This window comes from Podarcis liolepis (assembly GCF_965112155.1).
Source record: "Podarcis liolepis genome assembly, chromosome: 7".
NCBI classification, from domain to species: domain Eukaryota; kingdom Metazoa; phylum Chordata; class Lepidosauria; order Squamata; family Lacertidae; genus Podarcis; species Podarcis liolepis.
In genome coordinates this window covers 64,151,921-64,168,053 of record NC_139561.1, presented here as the reverse complement: position 1 = coordinate 64,168,053, position 16,133 = coordinate 64,151,921, and the positions used below count along the sequence as shown (strand labels likewise).

The 16,133-nt window shown below is 43.5% G+C and overlaps 1 long non-coding RNA gene across 1 annotated transcript; it reads left to right on the top strand.

The window, feature by feature from the left end:
• Positions 1 to 12,267: 12,267 nt before the first annotated feature.
• LOC310711031 lies at positions 12,268 to 13,498 on the top strand. Its single transcript, XR_014528343.1, has 3 exons — positions 12,268 to 12,396; positions 12,595 to 12,963; positions 13,010 to 13,498. It is a non-coding gene; the product is annotated as an uncharacterized lncRNA (long non-coding RNA).
• The last annotated feature ends 2,635 nt before the right edge of the window (positions 13,499 to 16,133 follow it).

The window sequence follows — 16,133 nt, the reverse complement described above, 5'->3', positions numbered from 1 at the left end:
TCAAGGACTTCCAAATCAGTAAGAAAATACTCCCCCTGCTACTTTGCCAGCTGCTACTGGGATAGGGAGAGGCGGGGCTGCTTCTTTTAGCAGAAGTTCCATATTATTTACAACCCCTCATTCCAGGCCATGGTTCTGGATAATTTGAGGACTTAGCTGGGTCATAGTTGCCTGGGAGCTCCTGAGACCCAGCTCTCAGAGCTCCCTGGTGATAATGTTATTGAGCCTGGGTCATCGTCCCAAGAGGCCTCATGTATTCAGAGAAGGAACTTCCTGTAGACTTCAGGGATGGGGAACCTGTAGCCTCCTAGATGTTGTTGGGACTTCCAGCTCCCATCAGCCACAGCCAGACTGGCTGGTGGTCCAGGATGTTGTAGTGCAACAACATCTGGAGGTCCACAGGTTCCCCGTCCCCTGTGTTACTGAATCCTCTTAACTGAAGATGCCAGGGGCTGATCAAGATATCTTCTGCACACATGAAGCATCTGCTCAGCTGCAGACCTAATGTCCTTCCTCTAGAATTAGCCATGGAGGCCAGGGGACCTAAAACGAAAGAGCCATTTTAATTCCCCTCTTCAACCTGCCTCCACCTGACCAGTTTTTCCACACTTTATTTAAAGTTTACAAATGTGCTGAAGAGGAGAGAGCAAGCGGCACATCCCCTTTGTGGAATGGTGTTTAAAATAAATAAAAAATAAAAAAAATCCCCGTTAAGTTCCTGTACATGCTGACAGTTTTACAATTTACATGACAGCTGGCTTGCTCGGAGGAGGGCTCCGTTAATTAAAATAACACAAAGAGGGAGAGAAGCGAAATCGTGTCAGCGGATAATTAATTCGGAGCAGGGCAACCGGGCCGTGTGCTGCTCCTGCGAACAAAACTCGGCAGGAATTCACAGCATTGCAGGGCACAGAGATGTTTACACCTCCTGTAACCGCCCTGCCCTCGGGGGCTCTGCATCGTGGCACACTATGCAGTGTTGCCAGAATGCACAGCGAGGTGTTTTCTATGCACGCCTTTCTACGTTGGACGCTGAGCAGGAGGGCCTGATACCTTTGGCTGCTGTCAATATTCAAGTGTACCCTTGGCCGGTCTCCCTTCTCGTGTTGCATCCTTCATTCAGAAATAGATTAGAGATGACCAAGTGCTTCATTTGCAGGGCCCACTATATTTTAAGAATATAAGAAGAGGCCTGCTGGGTCAGGCCAAAGGCCCATCTCGTCCAGCACCCTGTTCTCATGGTAGCCAGATAGATGCCCCTATGGGAAACCTGCAAGCAGAGCATGAATCAACAGCCTCTCTCCTCACTCTTGCCTTCCTTTACACAAGAACCTCACTGGAACAGACCAACGTGACCTATCTTGGCCGGAATCTTGGTCTCCACATTGACCAGCTATGGATGCTTAAGAACATAACAACAGCCTGGTGGATCAGGCCAAGGTCCCATCTAGTTCAGCATCCTCTTCTCACAGCGGCCCACCAAACGCCTGTGGGAAAGTGAGACATGACTGCAACAGCCCTCTTCCCCAGGTGCGATGTCCAGCAACTGGTATTTAGAGGCATACTTCCTCCAGCAGTGGAGGTACAACACAGCCATCGTGGTTAGATAGCCTTATCCTCCATGACTTTTCCTAATTTTATTTTAAAGCCTTTCAGGTTAGTCACCTCTTGTGGGGGGTGGGAATTCTACCGTTTTAACTACTTTCCAGATAGTGGTCTAGAGGTTGGGTGTGCATTTTGCCACATTGTCCAATCCATTCATTGACTACCTCCAGAATCAGAGTCGATGTGCTGAAGAACATGAGCGGCAGAGTCTTGCTTGCAATGTGTCTTGTTTGCAAGGCTTCTGGCACGCATCTGTTTGGCCACTGTGAGAACACGATGCTGCACTAGATGAGCTTTGCTTTGATCCAGAACGGCTCTTCTAAGGTTTAGGTATTTATTTTAAGAAATTAGTAGACTTAAATCAAAAGGTCACAACACAGTAAATAATAAACAACATTATATAAATAAGTAACATAATATCAGTAAAATACAAAAAACTACACCATTTATATAAATACATTTCATCATAATCAACAATACATAATAGTACATGTTACATGGTAAGCAATGCATAGCCAATCCAGCAATAAAGAAACCAATGATATATGAAGTCCTACTCAGAGTAGACCCATTAAAATGAATGAACCTAACTCGGTCAAGTTCATTAACATCAATGGTCTTCTCCTGAGTAGGACTGGCATTGACTATCACCCCCTGTTTTTTTGGCCAGGCTTTGTAATAAATTCGGCATACCAGAACAGTGAGGATTACTCACAGTCAAATAACCTGTGTAGGACTTGAAGGCAACAGTCATCGGCATCCATGGGAATTTTTTCTGGTGACGCATATACTACAAATGAACGAACATATGTAACAAGCATCAGATATCAAGCTCCACTTCTCGTAGATCTGGTGACTAAGGCTGTGTTCATACTATGCCTTTAAATCACATTCAAAGCACATTCTTTCCCTCAAATAATTCTGGCACTGGAGTTTAAGGGTTGCTGCGAATTGTGTCCAGGATTATTCTAGGGAATGTGATTTAAAGGCATGGTGTGTTCGCAGCCTTCGGAGAAACCTGAATTCTAGGCCCCTGTTATTACTCAATGACTAGATCTGTTGTGGGTAGACCTGGCACCCAAACATATTTACTCAACACTGAAACCCTCAGTTTGTTCTCTGCTTCTTTTCATTCCCTCCAGCTCTTAACTAATTGATCTGCTGCTGCAGTCAACTCCAAATCCCCCCACCAACTGCATTTCCCTAAAAAAACCCAATACAGTAACAACACTTTAGTCTTATGTCCAACACCACTCTAATTCCCACCACTCCCTCCAGAAAAATAGGTGTAGCAGGACTCATGTAACCAGGCTCTTTCAGACAGGGGATGGGGAAATCTGTCTAGTTCAGTTTCTCTCAGTTTCTCATTTTTCCAGTCTTAAGTTCAGTTCTCCATATTTCCATTCTTGAAGATGAATCAGCATTTTGATACAAACTACTCCTAATAGACTTTTTTTGTATTCAGTTTTGCCTAATATAGACATTCATGCAAATCAATTCCCCCCAATATTTTTCTACACATTACTTGGCTGCAGAATTGCATTGCAAAATTCAGAGAAGTGCAAATTTCAGAGGATGGCTGTGTTTTGGATCTCATGCAAATCAGGTAAGTACACTTTTAAATGTGTATTGAATCTGACTTGCCCATCCATTCCTACTCTCAGCCACCACCACCCTGTTTTTGTGTGATAAAACCGGTCTATCCCTAGTGACACCACACAACCAGAGGCCCTGATAGGAGCCTCTAGTCAATCGCTTTCATTGCTCTCTGGACACTCGATCCTCCACCATCCTCCCTATAGCCAAATAGCTTCCAGGCTGAGGACCAGCTGCAGCAGAGGCTCTTAGGATGCTTATTTATCTCACTGACACAGCTCTCATCATCCCATTGCATGATAAGCTATCCAACAGAAGTCAAAGTAAGGCATGGCACCCTTCTTGCATTCCCCCACCCCAATGTAGTGGGGGGTTTTATGTTGGTCTTGCCAATATATGCATTTTTAGACATGTTTTACCCTAGTATGTGCATTTTTCTATGCATTACTTGGCTGGAGAGCCACACTGCAAAATTCAGAGATGTACGAATCTTGGAGGATGTTTGGGTTCACATGTTGTTTTGCAAATTGTAAATTAGGTCTGTTTGTCTTTAAATGTGAATTAACCGGATTTCTCCCCCATCTTTAGGAGCAAGCCAACTGACCCTTGGATGTTCCTAAAGTTGAGAAGCGTGAGTCAGATTATTTATTTTCCATATCAATTTCACATGTCTTCATTCATAATTCTGCCCCATCACTTTTCCACACTTATCTGCATATTATTATTATTATCACCACAAAATATGTATTTAAATCTATATCTCTTAACATATTTTATCACAAAGCAGGCATTACAATATGTATTTTTAACTCAATCCATGCATTTCTAATTATATTTTATACATGATTGAAAAAAGAACTTTTGGTACATTTTGATCCGATTTGTATTGTAAAATTGTATTGTGAAATTCTAAGAAGCGCAAAATTTGAAGCATAATTATATTCTGATCTGCAAATTAGTCTGGCAGATACAAATCAACAGTTGTATCCAACTGACTCATTGTAGAGTGTAAGAGTTGATCCATTGAAATTAATGGGCCCAAGTTAGTCATATCCGGGGGTTTTTAATGGATCTAGTCTACATAGGATTAACAATGTAGATACAACCTGAAATCGCTTATGCTTTTGATTGCATTGTTAATGTATGACCCATGGGGTTCCTTGGAAACTTTTGGGGAATCCTCATGGGAAGATAAGTAATGGAGGAGTGGTAACAAGTTTCTTGAAAGATAGTATGCTCTGCATTACTGATTTCCTCCTGCAATGTGCAACTACAGGAGAGGATCGTGTAAGTCACTTTTCAAGTTCAGTAGTGAAGACACCTGATCTGTGCACTGCACCATGAACTGCCTGTGCACCCTAAAAATATGCCCCCCAGAAATCACTGCAACATGCTGGAGTTCCATGGCAGGATTTCAATATACCTTGGCAGATGGGTTAACATTAAAGTTCTCTAGAGGCAGAAAGAATGAAAAACCAGTGCTCAGTTCAGCTGCCCACCTCTCCTCCCAACTTACCTAGCTCATACCTGGAGTGTTTTAATTTCTGGGGTGGGTAGGGACTAGGTGGGTTAAGAGTTAAGAGATGTGCATTATACAAAGTGAAACATGAACACATTCTCTGTGCATACCCTCTTGAGATGCTGAAATACTCTTGTTTGGATTTGACATCTACCAACTGCATCAAGATGGGACTCGGGTGGTGCTGTGGTCTAAACCACTGAGCCCAGGGCTTGCGGATCAGAAGGTTGGCAGTTCAAATCTCCACGATGGGGTGAGCTCCTGTTGTTTGGTCCCTGCTCCTGCCAACCTAGCAGTTTGAAAGCATGTCAAAGTGCAAGTAGATAAATAGATACCGCTCCAGCAGGAAGGTAAATGGCGTTTTCATGCGCTGCTCTGGAAGCGACTTAGTTATAATGGCCACATGACCCGGAGTTTGTCTGCGGACAAACATCAGTTCCCTCGGTCAGTAAAGCAAGATGAGCGCCGCAACCCCAGAGTCGTCCACAACTGGACTTAACGGTCAGAGGTCCCTTAACTTTACCTTTAGCTGCATTGAGGGTCAAGCTGGAGGGTCTGTGAAGGCTGCCTCTTGCCACGTTCACCCCATTTGCCAGAGCCTGTATACTTTCGTTGTTCTATAAACCCCCACAAATGTAGACCTCATTCCCATAGTGATATCCAAGCAGGCCCAGATGGGTTTTCGCCAAGCGTCAGCAAAGTAAGCTTCCTTCATGTGGGAAGATTGAGCCAAAAGGCCGGGAACCCCTCCAGAGCCCCAGATCTGAGTAAACCGGAGCTGGTGTGCGCCAGGAGCACCAGCTGTGGCATTACCAAGGGACAAAGAGCTCCTCCACGGCAGGACAAATAAACAGGATTTTCTTGGGGCTGAACTAAACCATATCGCTTGTGACCTCCGGCTGCCAGCTGGAGTGACAGACGAGCCAAGCACACCTCCTGCAGAAGAGCTCAAGAGCCCCATGCTGCCAAGAAAGCTTACTCTTGACACTTTCATCATGGGCCTGAACAGAGGAACACAGGAAACTGCCTTACACGTATGGTAGGCCATTGGCCCATCCGCCTCAATATTGCCTACACTGACTGGCAGCAGCAGCTCTCCAGGGTTTCAGGCAGGCAGGAGTTGTTCCCAACCTTACCTGGATAGGTTGGAGGTTAAACCTGGTCCACCAAGACCCTCACCAAGTTTCACATGGCCTGGGGGAGGGGGGTTAGGAGCCACTGGTGCAGACAATAATGAGCCAGATGGACCAATGAGGCAGCTTCCTATGTTCAAGACCCCCAAAACTATCCCTTCTTCTGGGTTTCTATCCTGAAATTGGATTCGGACAAAGCAGCCCTCCAAATCGAGGCCTGTCCTCTGACAGTCTTTCAAAAAATTATTATTATTATTATTATTACTTCACTCTTCTGGTCCTCTCTGACCACCCTATCGAGCACTTGGAGTGAGAAAGAACTTTAAACTGCATTATATTCCAATGAATAAATTAATTTACAGTGCAATCCGATATATCTAAAGGCTTTTATCTAAGTAAGTTCTACTCAGAACAGACACTTAACCTACTTTACAGGATTCCTGGGAGAAAGTATGTGATGTGCTAAAAAGGTGGGGGGTTTTAATGTCTTGAGAGTCACTGTGATTAGGAATGGGGAGGGAAGTTAAACATGAATCTACTTAAGTCACACTTTTTGAAAGAGTAACAAACCGAAACACAACCATCCTTCAAAATTCTTACTTCTCTGAATTTTACAATGCAGTTCTCCAGCCAAGTAATGTGTACAAAAATACATATACCAGGCTAAAATGTGCATAAAAATGCATAATTAGTGAAAATTGCGGGGTGGTTTTAATGGGTAGGAGAGGATATATTAAATGCAATTCATCCTTCCAGGAGCCCACACGTGTAGGTTGAACAGAGTTTCAGAATCCTATCCTTGGCAGCAAAATTAAATGCATAGGAATTATACTGTTAAACCTTGTTTAGAGCAAGATTCTTAATAAAGAATCAGACAACAACCTGTGTAGTTTAAAAATAAGGTTTTCTTACTTACCTATAATCATGCATTGGTTCATAGCAATAGTAAAAACTATGCAGGCAAGTACATACACAGGTGGTGCTGTGGTCTAAACCACAGAGCCTAGAGCTTGCCGATCAGAAGGTCGGCAGTTCGAATCCCTGCGACGGGATGAGCTCCCATTGCTTGGTCCCTGCTCCTGCCAACCTAGCAGTTTGAAAGCACATCAAGGTGCAAATAGATAAATAGGTACCGCTCAGGCGGGAAGGTAAACGGCATTTCCGTGCACTGCTCTGGTTCGCCAGAAGCGGCTTAGTCATGCTGGCCACATGTCTGCAGATAAACGCCAGCTCGCTTGGCCAGTAAAGCAAGATGAGCGTCACAACCCCAGAGTCGTCCGCGACTGGACTTAACGGTCAGGGGTCCCTTTAGCTTTAGCTTTACATATATTTACAGTATAACCAGCTTCAGGCATGTCTGCCTCCAATGCTGGTCAAAGAAGAGAAGAAGAAATACTATATGCTCCTTCCTCTCCAGGACAGGAGGGGAAATGATATCACACAGAGCCCTCTCTATGAATTCTATGGTCTGAGTTTCTGTCTTTCAGAAATACAGCTCCATGGGCGTTGCTCCATCTCATGCTACCTAGCAGGAATATGCATTTGTTAGGTTTGGCTGCTAATAAAAATGCACTATATAGGGGGAAACGCATGTCTATTGGGAGAAATTCACCGATTAATTTTCATGAGGACATTTAAAAAAACTGATTTGGAAGTGGAGAGCTGAACTTAAGATGGGAAAAATGAGAAGTGAGTTGTTGGGTCATGAGTTCAAACCCCGCTTAGCCATGAAGCTGAGCCTCAACCTCAACCACCTTGCAGGGGTGTTGTGAGTATATATTGATACAAATAAATGGCAGGCAATATTATTTAGCTAGGCTTCAACATGGGGATGCCAAGCATGGAAAGAATGCACCCTGACTCTGTGCTAAGAAATCCTGAATTATAATGAACAGTAAGCAACCCTGGGTAAAGAAAATGATCTGTGCCACACGGAGGAATCATTCAGTCTCCAGAGTGTGCACTGAAGAGGATCTGCACATAGGCACTGCTTCACTGTTCTCACACTCCACCCTCTCTAAACCCAGGGAGCCGATAAATAAATAAATACCCCCCCACACACACACACACCTTGCTCTTTCTAAGGTTCTTAAAATAACCTCATGCCTCACAGGGGCGGACTGAGATCGCACCCATAGTCATCACTTGCTTCTCTCCTTCGCTCAGAAACGTTTCATGCCTTGGAAAGTCACACCCAACAGGGACTGGGGAGGGTGGGGGAAAATGATGTGGTGTCATGGGGGGAGGGAATGTGGTAATAAATTAAATAATAGCAGAGAGGAATCCTTTTGTATGTGGGTGGGTGTTGCATGCACACACATTTCCACTTGCATCTGCAAGTACGGTCGCTCATCTCTCTTGCACAGATATGCAAAACACAACTCTCTCCCTCTCTCTCTGACGCACACGCACAGCACCTACTGATGACACACAATTATGATTCCAATGTGGATCTTAGGCCAATGAAACTGTGTTGAATACGGCGACAGTAGCACACTGGCAATCTGGGAGGCAAAAGAGGAGGCGCTTCACAGCAGAGGTACCTATCATTGGACGGGGTTGACGTGAGCATCGCTGGGAAGATGCAGGGGTTGCTATTCGCGGCCCCATGCTGATTCTGCTACTTACAGAGGCGTCAAACATATGGTATATGCCATGGATTCTCTTTAAGGGCTTACAATGCAACCAACACCTCTTTTATCACACTCTACAATTTTTTGCAAAATGGCGGTGTTTCACCAATGGCTTGCCAGTGTGTGCTGTATGCCAGGGGCTGCCAGTGTGGTGCCCTCCAGATGTGGTTGGACTGCAGCTCCCACCAGCCCCATCCAGCAATGGCCAATGGGCGAGGGTGGAGGGAGTTGTAATCCACTAACCTCTGAAGGGCACCAAGGGGACGACCCCTGCCAAATACTGAGTTGCATCAGCAGTGTCTCCTACAGTTCAGCAACATAGGCATCAGGGAGCGTGGCAATTAAGCACAACTTTGAATACTCAGCTGCAACCCATTTTAGGATGGAAATGTGATCTGGGGAAGGCCAAACCCAACCACTCATTCTCCCCATCATGGCTATGCCCCCTACCCTGTAGTCCATGCTTGAGAAGTTGTTTGACCAACATAAGGCTGAGCTTCTCCATGGAAGCAGAAACCCAGACAGAAAAAAAAAATTGGGGAGGAGGTGACATAGTAGCCAGATCAGGAGGAGGATGTGGGCTAGCCTGCAAAGCCCTGCATGCATTCCTCACACTGTGCATATATATATATATATAGAGAGAGAGAGAGAGAGAGAGAGAGAGAGAGAGATACGGTTTATTTGTTTTTGCAATATGCCACAAATCCCTTTGTCAAGGGCTTATCTCCTTGTTTCTTAATGAACTTAATGTATACTTAATCAAACCATTTGCCCTAACAGTCTTTAATAACAGAAAGCTTCTGTTTTCCTTGGCATCTGTGTGATATATTTCTCTCTTTTTTTGTATGCTACCCTTGCTTCATGTTTTGGGTGTGTTTTTCTCTTTGGTGTGTGTTTGGGAGTGTCTGGATTGGAGGAGATCTGTGTGATAGCTGCAGGGGGGGATTTTGATTCAGTTCATCTTTAAAGACAAATCTACCTAAACAAATAAATTTTATTTATTTTTGCTTTATACTTTAAATAAATACAATAGGAGAACTGAAACCAAACCATCTCTCAAAATTTGCACTCCCCTGGATTTTGCAATACAGTTCTCCTGCCAAGTAATGTGGACAAAAAAACAGATACTAGGGTAACAAAAATCAATATATTAGTGAATATTATATATAATATTAGGGAAATCTGCATGCAAAAATGTGCATATTAGGAGAAATCTTCATTAAAATGCTGGTGATTTTTAATATGGACTTTTTGTTGTTTAAGAAATTGCAAAATGATAGGGAAATGTGGAGAATTGAACCTGAGTTTGGGAAAAAGAGAAATGGTGAAAAACTGAAATTGACAGATTCACCTGTTAGTGACGCCCTAGAAATGCCCCCCCCCAACATTCCACAGCATGGGCAGCCATTGGTTTAAATGTTATCACCCTAGATCACACAGCTGTCATTTTTTAAGCTAAAGGTTTCATAGATAGCTCAGTTGGTTAGAGCATGGTGTTTATAATGCCAAGGTTGCAGTTTTGATCCTCGTATGGCTTAGCTGCATATTCCTTTTGTTGCAAGGGGTTGGACTAGATGATCCTCAGAGTCCCTTCCAACTCTGCAATTCTATGATTCTATGCTTTTGACATACCTAGCCATTTCAATGACTAGAACTAGTGGGCTGGACAGAAACGCAGACACATCTGAGGAACAGCAGCATGCTGTCTGGACTGCAAAGGAGGGTGGTACCCTGCTCATCACTACCACCCTCAAAATAGCAAATCTGTAGTTACTGCCACCAATTCTTTGTAGCGTTCCTAACATCCAAAATATTATTGGGGAAAAATCTAACATCATTGGAAAAAGAAAGGTTCCAGAATGAGACAGGGTTAACTGTGGTTAAGAAAGTGAAATATTTGGGTGTTAACATGACTTCAAGAAATTTGAATTTGTTTAAAGATAATTATGAGAAATGTTGGAATGAAATCAAGAAAGATTTAGAAATTTGGTCAAATATGAAGCTTTCCTTGTTGGGTCGAATAGCAGTTATAAAGATGAATGTGTTACCTAGAATGTTGTTTTTGTTTCAAACTTTGCAAATATTGGACAAGATGGATTGTTTCAAGAAGTGGCAGAAAGATATTGTTAAATTTGTCTGGCAGGGCAAAAAGCCAAGAATAAAATTTAAGATACTAACTGATATAAAAGAAAGGGGCGGATTTGCCCTGCCAGACTTAAAACTTTACTATGAATCAGCAGCTTTTTGCTGGTTGAAAGAATGGCTCCTTCTTGAGAATACGGACATTCTGGATTTGGAAGGGTACAACAATAGGTATGGGTGGCATGCATATCTTTGGTACGACAAGGTTAAAGCGCATAAAGGGTTTAAAAACCACATTGTCAGGAAAGCACTATACAATGTTTGGACTAGATATAAAGATTTGTTGGAAAGTAAAACTCCAAGGTGGCTGTCACCGGTGGAGGCAAAGGCTTTTAAAAAAGTTAATATGGAGGCCAAATGGCCAAGATATGGAGAAATTTTGGAACAAGAAGGAGATAGATGGAAATTGCAAAGTTTTGAAAAACTAAAAGAGAAAGTGAGAGATTGGTTTCAGTATTGTCAAATAATGGAAGTGTTTAAAACAGATAGAAAAATTGGCTTCCAGGTGGAAAAATCAAAATTAGAGACAGAGTTGCTAGAACCCAGCACTAAGAATTTGTCAAGAATGTATAGCTTGCTGTTGGAATGGAATACACAAGATGAAGTGGTTAAGTCTGCAATGATTAAATGGGCACAGGATATTGGTCACAATATTTTGTTTGCTGACTGGGAAAGGTTGTGGACCACAGGTATGAAATTCACGGCGTGTAATGCCTTAAGAGAGAACATTATGAAAATGATATACAGGTGGTACATGACCCCAGTCAAGCTTGCAAAAATTTATCACTTGCCTGACAATAAATGTTGGAAATGTAAGGAAATTGAAGGAACATTCTTTCACCTTTGGTGGACGTGCCCAAAGATTAAGGCTTTCTGGGAAACGATCTATAATGAATTGAAAAAGGTACTTAGGTACACTTTCCTTAAAAAGCCAGAGGCCTTCCTCCTGGGCATTGTCGGCCAATTGGTGTTAAAGAAGGACAGAACTTTTTTCATGTATGCTACAACAGCAGCAAGAATACTCATCGCAAAGTACTGGAAGACGCAAGAATTACCCACCGTGGAAGAATGGCAACTGAAGGTGATAGACTATATGGGACTGGCGGAAATGACGAGCAGAATCCGTGACCAGGGAAGAGATACAGCACAGGAAGACTGGAAGAAATTTAAAGAGTATTTAAAGAAATATTGTAAAATTAATGAAGGTTAGGAAAATGCTGGATTGGTTATTAAGGGGTTAAAAGCGGCAAGGGATAATTAGAAGAAAACAATTTTCTTTTTCTTTTCTTTTTTTAAAAAAAATTAAGTTAAAACTAGGGTAAGGATTTGCTGACAATTGAATTTGAAATTGGAATACAGAAAGGGAAGGTACGAGGAAGTCGTGAAAGTAAGTTAAAAGAAAGTAAACTCTGGAGTTATACATGTTTGTTTTTCCTTTTGTTTATATATGTGTGTATTTGTTAGTATGTTATTGTTATTGTTGTTGTTAGTGTATTGTGGTGACTTGTTAAAACTTCATTAAAAATTTAATTTAAAAAAAACAAAATATTATTTGCAAAAAGGTACAGTGATACTTTAACTATCTTCCCTGGTGCACTTTCAGGTGTTCCCTGAGACCACAACGACAATAGTTAAAAAGAAGACGAGATGGAAGAGCCGGGGGGGGAGGTGGCGGCTTTGAAATTTATCCCAAGCGTTGAAGAGGGAAGCCACTTACCAGTTTGCATTTTAGCCAAAGAAGACAGCTTGCCTCTTTAACAAGGTGTAGGTCCAGTGGCGTAGCGTGGGTTGTCAGCACCCGGGGCAAGGCAAGTAATTTGCGCCCCTAACCCGTGGATTTGCGCCCCCTAACCCGTGGATTTGCGCCCCCTAACCCGTGGATTTGCGCCCCCTAACCCTAACCCCCAGATGTTGCGCCCGGTGCAGCCGGCCCCCCCTGCACCCCCCACGCTACGCCACTGTGTAGGTCGCTGCAATTGAAACATCAAAGGAGCCCTTAGCTTGGGTGCAAGGGTTACTTCCAAGTTTGCAGGTCATTTTTATGGATCACAGACATAATGGATGAGAGGAACACTTGAGTTTCCACTTAGAAAGAGTGTCACGGCCATAAGTAATGGCCTGTAAAGGAGAAGCAAATCAGAATAGTGGTCCTCAGTGAAACAGACCCTTAGTACAAGACAGACTTCTCCTTCGCATTCTGCATACAAATATCTGGAAATCCAGCCCATCAGTGTTTCCACTTGTGTCAACTGCACAGTTCTCATCCATTCTCCTCACCAGTCTTTTCATGTGTGCTGATCAGGCTTGCTTAGAGAGGGAAAGGGAGAAAGGAGGGGTGGGAGGAGGCAGAAAAAAGATAAGTTAAAAGAAAAAAACCAGAGAGAGAGACGGAGAAAGAAAAAAAGGAGGAAAGCAAAGAGAAAAAGAAGCCCAGGGCAGCAAACCAGCTGAGGTGTCAAAGACAAAGATTTAATGAATGCGCCTGCGGTTTTACCTGAACAGATTATCACAAGCTAGAAGGAAAATACCAAGAAAATGGGAAAAAAGCAAGGATCATTTTTCAGACTGGCAGTTCCCCTTGCAGACATCTTTTAACAAGAAAAAAATAAATAAAATAAAATAAAGAGGAGCCTGCCTTTTTCTTTCCCACCCCTCTTTTTAAAGGGCCAGCATCATTATTCAGGTGACAGCAGCAGCAGCAATAAGAAAGACTGGGGCTTACCCAAATGAGCAGTCCCGATTACAAGGCAATGGCAGGAGGGATGTGATTGGCCGGCATTTTTCTTCTCAGAACTATGATTTATCCCAGACCTAAGTATTATGGGCATTATCTTATTGCTCATCTATGCAACAGTGTCTTGATCACTCTGCCCACATACCCTGGGGTTAACTGAACAAGCTCTTTTGGTGATTCTGATTATCAGGGGTATTGTGGGAAATTATAATGGTGGTAGCCCCAGCAGCCAGGCACCGTTTAGAGAGAAAGAGAAAAGGGAGCCTAGGACACACATCAGTCTTACATTGGGTCCCACCACTTCTGATATTTCTTATAGCCCTCTGTCCCATGACTGCAGAGGGAAAGGATAATCTTAACATAGTCCTATGAGGAGAAGAAAGTGCCATGCCCATGACTAAGCCACTGAACCATGCCAGCAGTAGATCTGACTGTGCCTGGCGGTTCTTTTACTTTATGAGATACAGGAAGTCCAATAGCATCCGCAGAGCATGCACATAAACACACATGTTCACACATTCACTATGCATGTTTTCTCTTGCTTTCGCTTTGCAAGAGAAGAAAGTTGAAACCCAGAGCAAGGTGTATGAGGAATTGAACAAGAAGTTTTTGCATTTCACAATGAGATTAGCTTCTTCCAAGTGTCTTTCTGCAGAGGTATTTCTGTACACACACCCCTCATGAAACAATTTCCCATGATTATTTTGTTCTCCCCTAATCACAACCGTATCCAGGCCCTTGATTCCCCCAGCCGCGTCTACCACCCGCCACAGCTTATGCTTTTTCAAAGGTCCAGGGGAAGCTAGGCTAATAAAACAGTATTTAACACAAAGGGTTCTCCTTCCTGGGTAGTGGCTTCTTTCCCTTACAAACATTCGGTCCAGGGCTGCAAAGGGGCATTGAAGAAGCAAGGCCCAAGGAAATACTTGTGGCACAGCAAAGAGAACCAGTTTCTATCTTAAATGAGATCTCCAGGCCGTGAAAAGTAAGAACAACACTTCACATTCCTGTTATCATTTTGATTCTAAAACAAATTAGCCGGCACACAGATACAATCTCAAAAAACAACAACCAAAGTCTTCTTAGTAGGAAATGGGAGTGCCTGCGTCAGAAGAGCCAGTTGGCACCCCTTAATCAAATACAGCAACTTGGCCTCCTAAGGAGGGTCATGTCACCACCATAACATCTCAGAGGCAGAACATCTCCTTTGCATGCAGAAAGTCTCAGTTTCAGACCTGGGCATTTCCAGGTAAGGCTGAGAAAGATCCCAGAATGAAATCTTGGAGAATCATTGCCAGTCCATGTAGACAACACTGAGCTAGATGGGCTAGGTATGACTCAGTATAACAGGGCTGAATTGTCTGAGGAAGGGCTGTAGCTCAGTAGAGTGTTTGCATCACATGCACTGAGTCCCAGGTTCAGTCCCCAGCATCTCCAGGTAGGGCTGGGAGAGACGCCAGTATGAAATAGAGCTGTTGCCCTTCAATGTACGCAATACTCAACTAAATGGACCTATGGTCTGACTTGGTATAAACAGCTTCCCAAGCTCCTTTGTTTATTTTAGAAGATTTGTTGGCCATCTAATCTACAAAGTCCTCTGGTTCACACAGGGCTCAGATGATAAACGAAACATCATCATCATTCTTATATTGTCAAACTCAGAGTATGGAATTAATAAACTGACATTAATAAACATGGCTAGCTTAGGTCCATTATACATACTCTGAGCAGAACTTAGTTGGATACAACCCTGTAACATTAAAACATTTTTTAAAAACATCACTTGTTCAATTTACTACCTGAAAACAATACCAGCTGCATCCTAGTCTTTTCTACTGACCCAGTTTAGGCTTCCCTCTTGCCTACTTTGCACGCTTCTCTCCTCCTGCCTCATTTTTCCCAGCATCAACTTTGACTCCTTTGACTAAGTTTTTGCATCTTCCTTCCCACCCGGCTAGCTGGAGTACCTCTTTTCCCCCTATGGCTTCAATGGCTGGTCTAACAGGAGAACTGAAAGTAGACTTTCTTTGCATTTCTCTAGGAGTGTGGGAGGCCTGAGGCAAATCACTCCACCATACAGGCCCCATTGCCTTTATCTCCCCTCTGCTACACATCCTGTTCCACACAGTGATGGTGGTGGTGACAGCCCTTCCTCCTACCCCTAGCTTATTTGTTCTTTTGAGGCTGTTTTAGCGGTGACATCCTCCTGCTGCCCCGCTTTTAATTCTTCCCTTTGCTGTGGTTTTAGCAGCAATGGTGGCAGCAGCAAGGCCACCCGCCTCTGCCTCCTCTCCTCTTCACCTTGCTCCAGGAAGGCAAGAAGTGGAGAGCCTCACAAGGGGGGGGGCAGGAGGCAGCAGGGACAGCCAGACAACGAGGCTGCTGACCATGGTTACGGATGCCAGGCATGCCCCCCCCCTCCCCAAAGCATCCCCTTCCCAAAGGGTAGGACCGGGGGCACTCATCCTATCCCCCCTCAGATGGATGACCATGCCTCCCAAAATAGGTATTTGCCCACCTTGGCTTCCAAAGCAGTTACACATTACATCCTGACACTCCCCTTTCCAACTGACGAGAAATAAACGCATTGCTACAAGACAATTAGTGGTTGCTAAGTTTCCGTATAGCTGCAGGACAGCATTTTTCTGAAGGCAGAACTTTGATCTGCTTTCCTAATAGAAGAGTGTTCCCCCCACTTTTCCTTTTAAATGTTCATTCCCCCCCTCCCTTTCTTTTTCTTTTGGTCTCATTACTTAGGTGAACGTTGACAT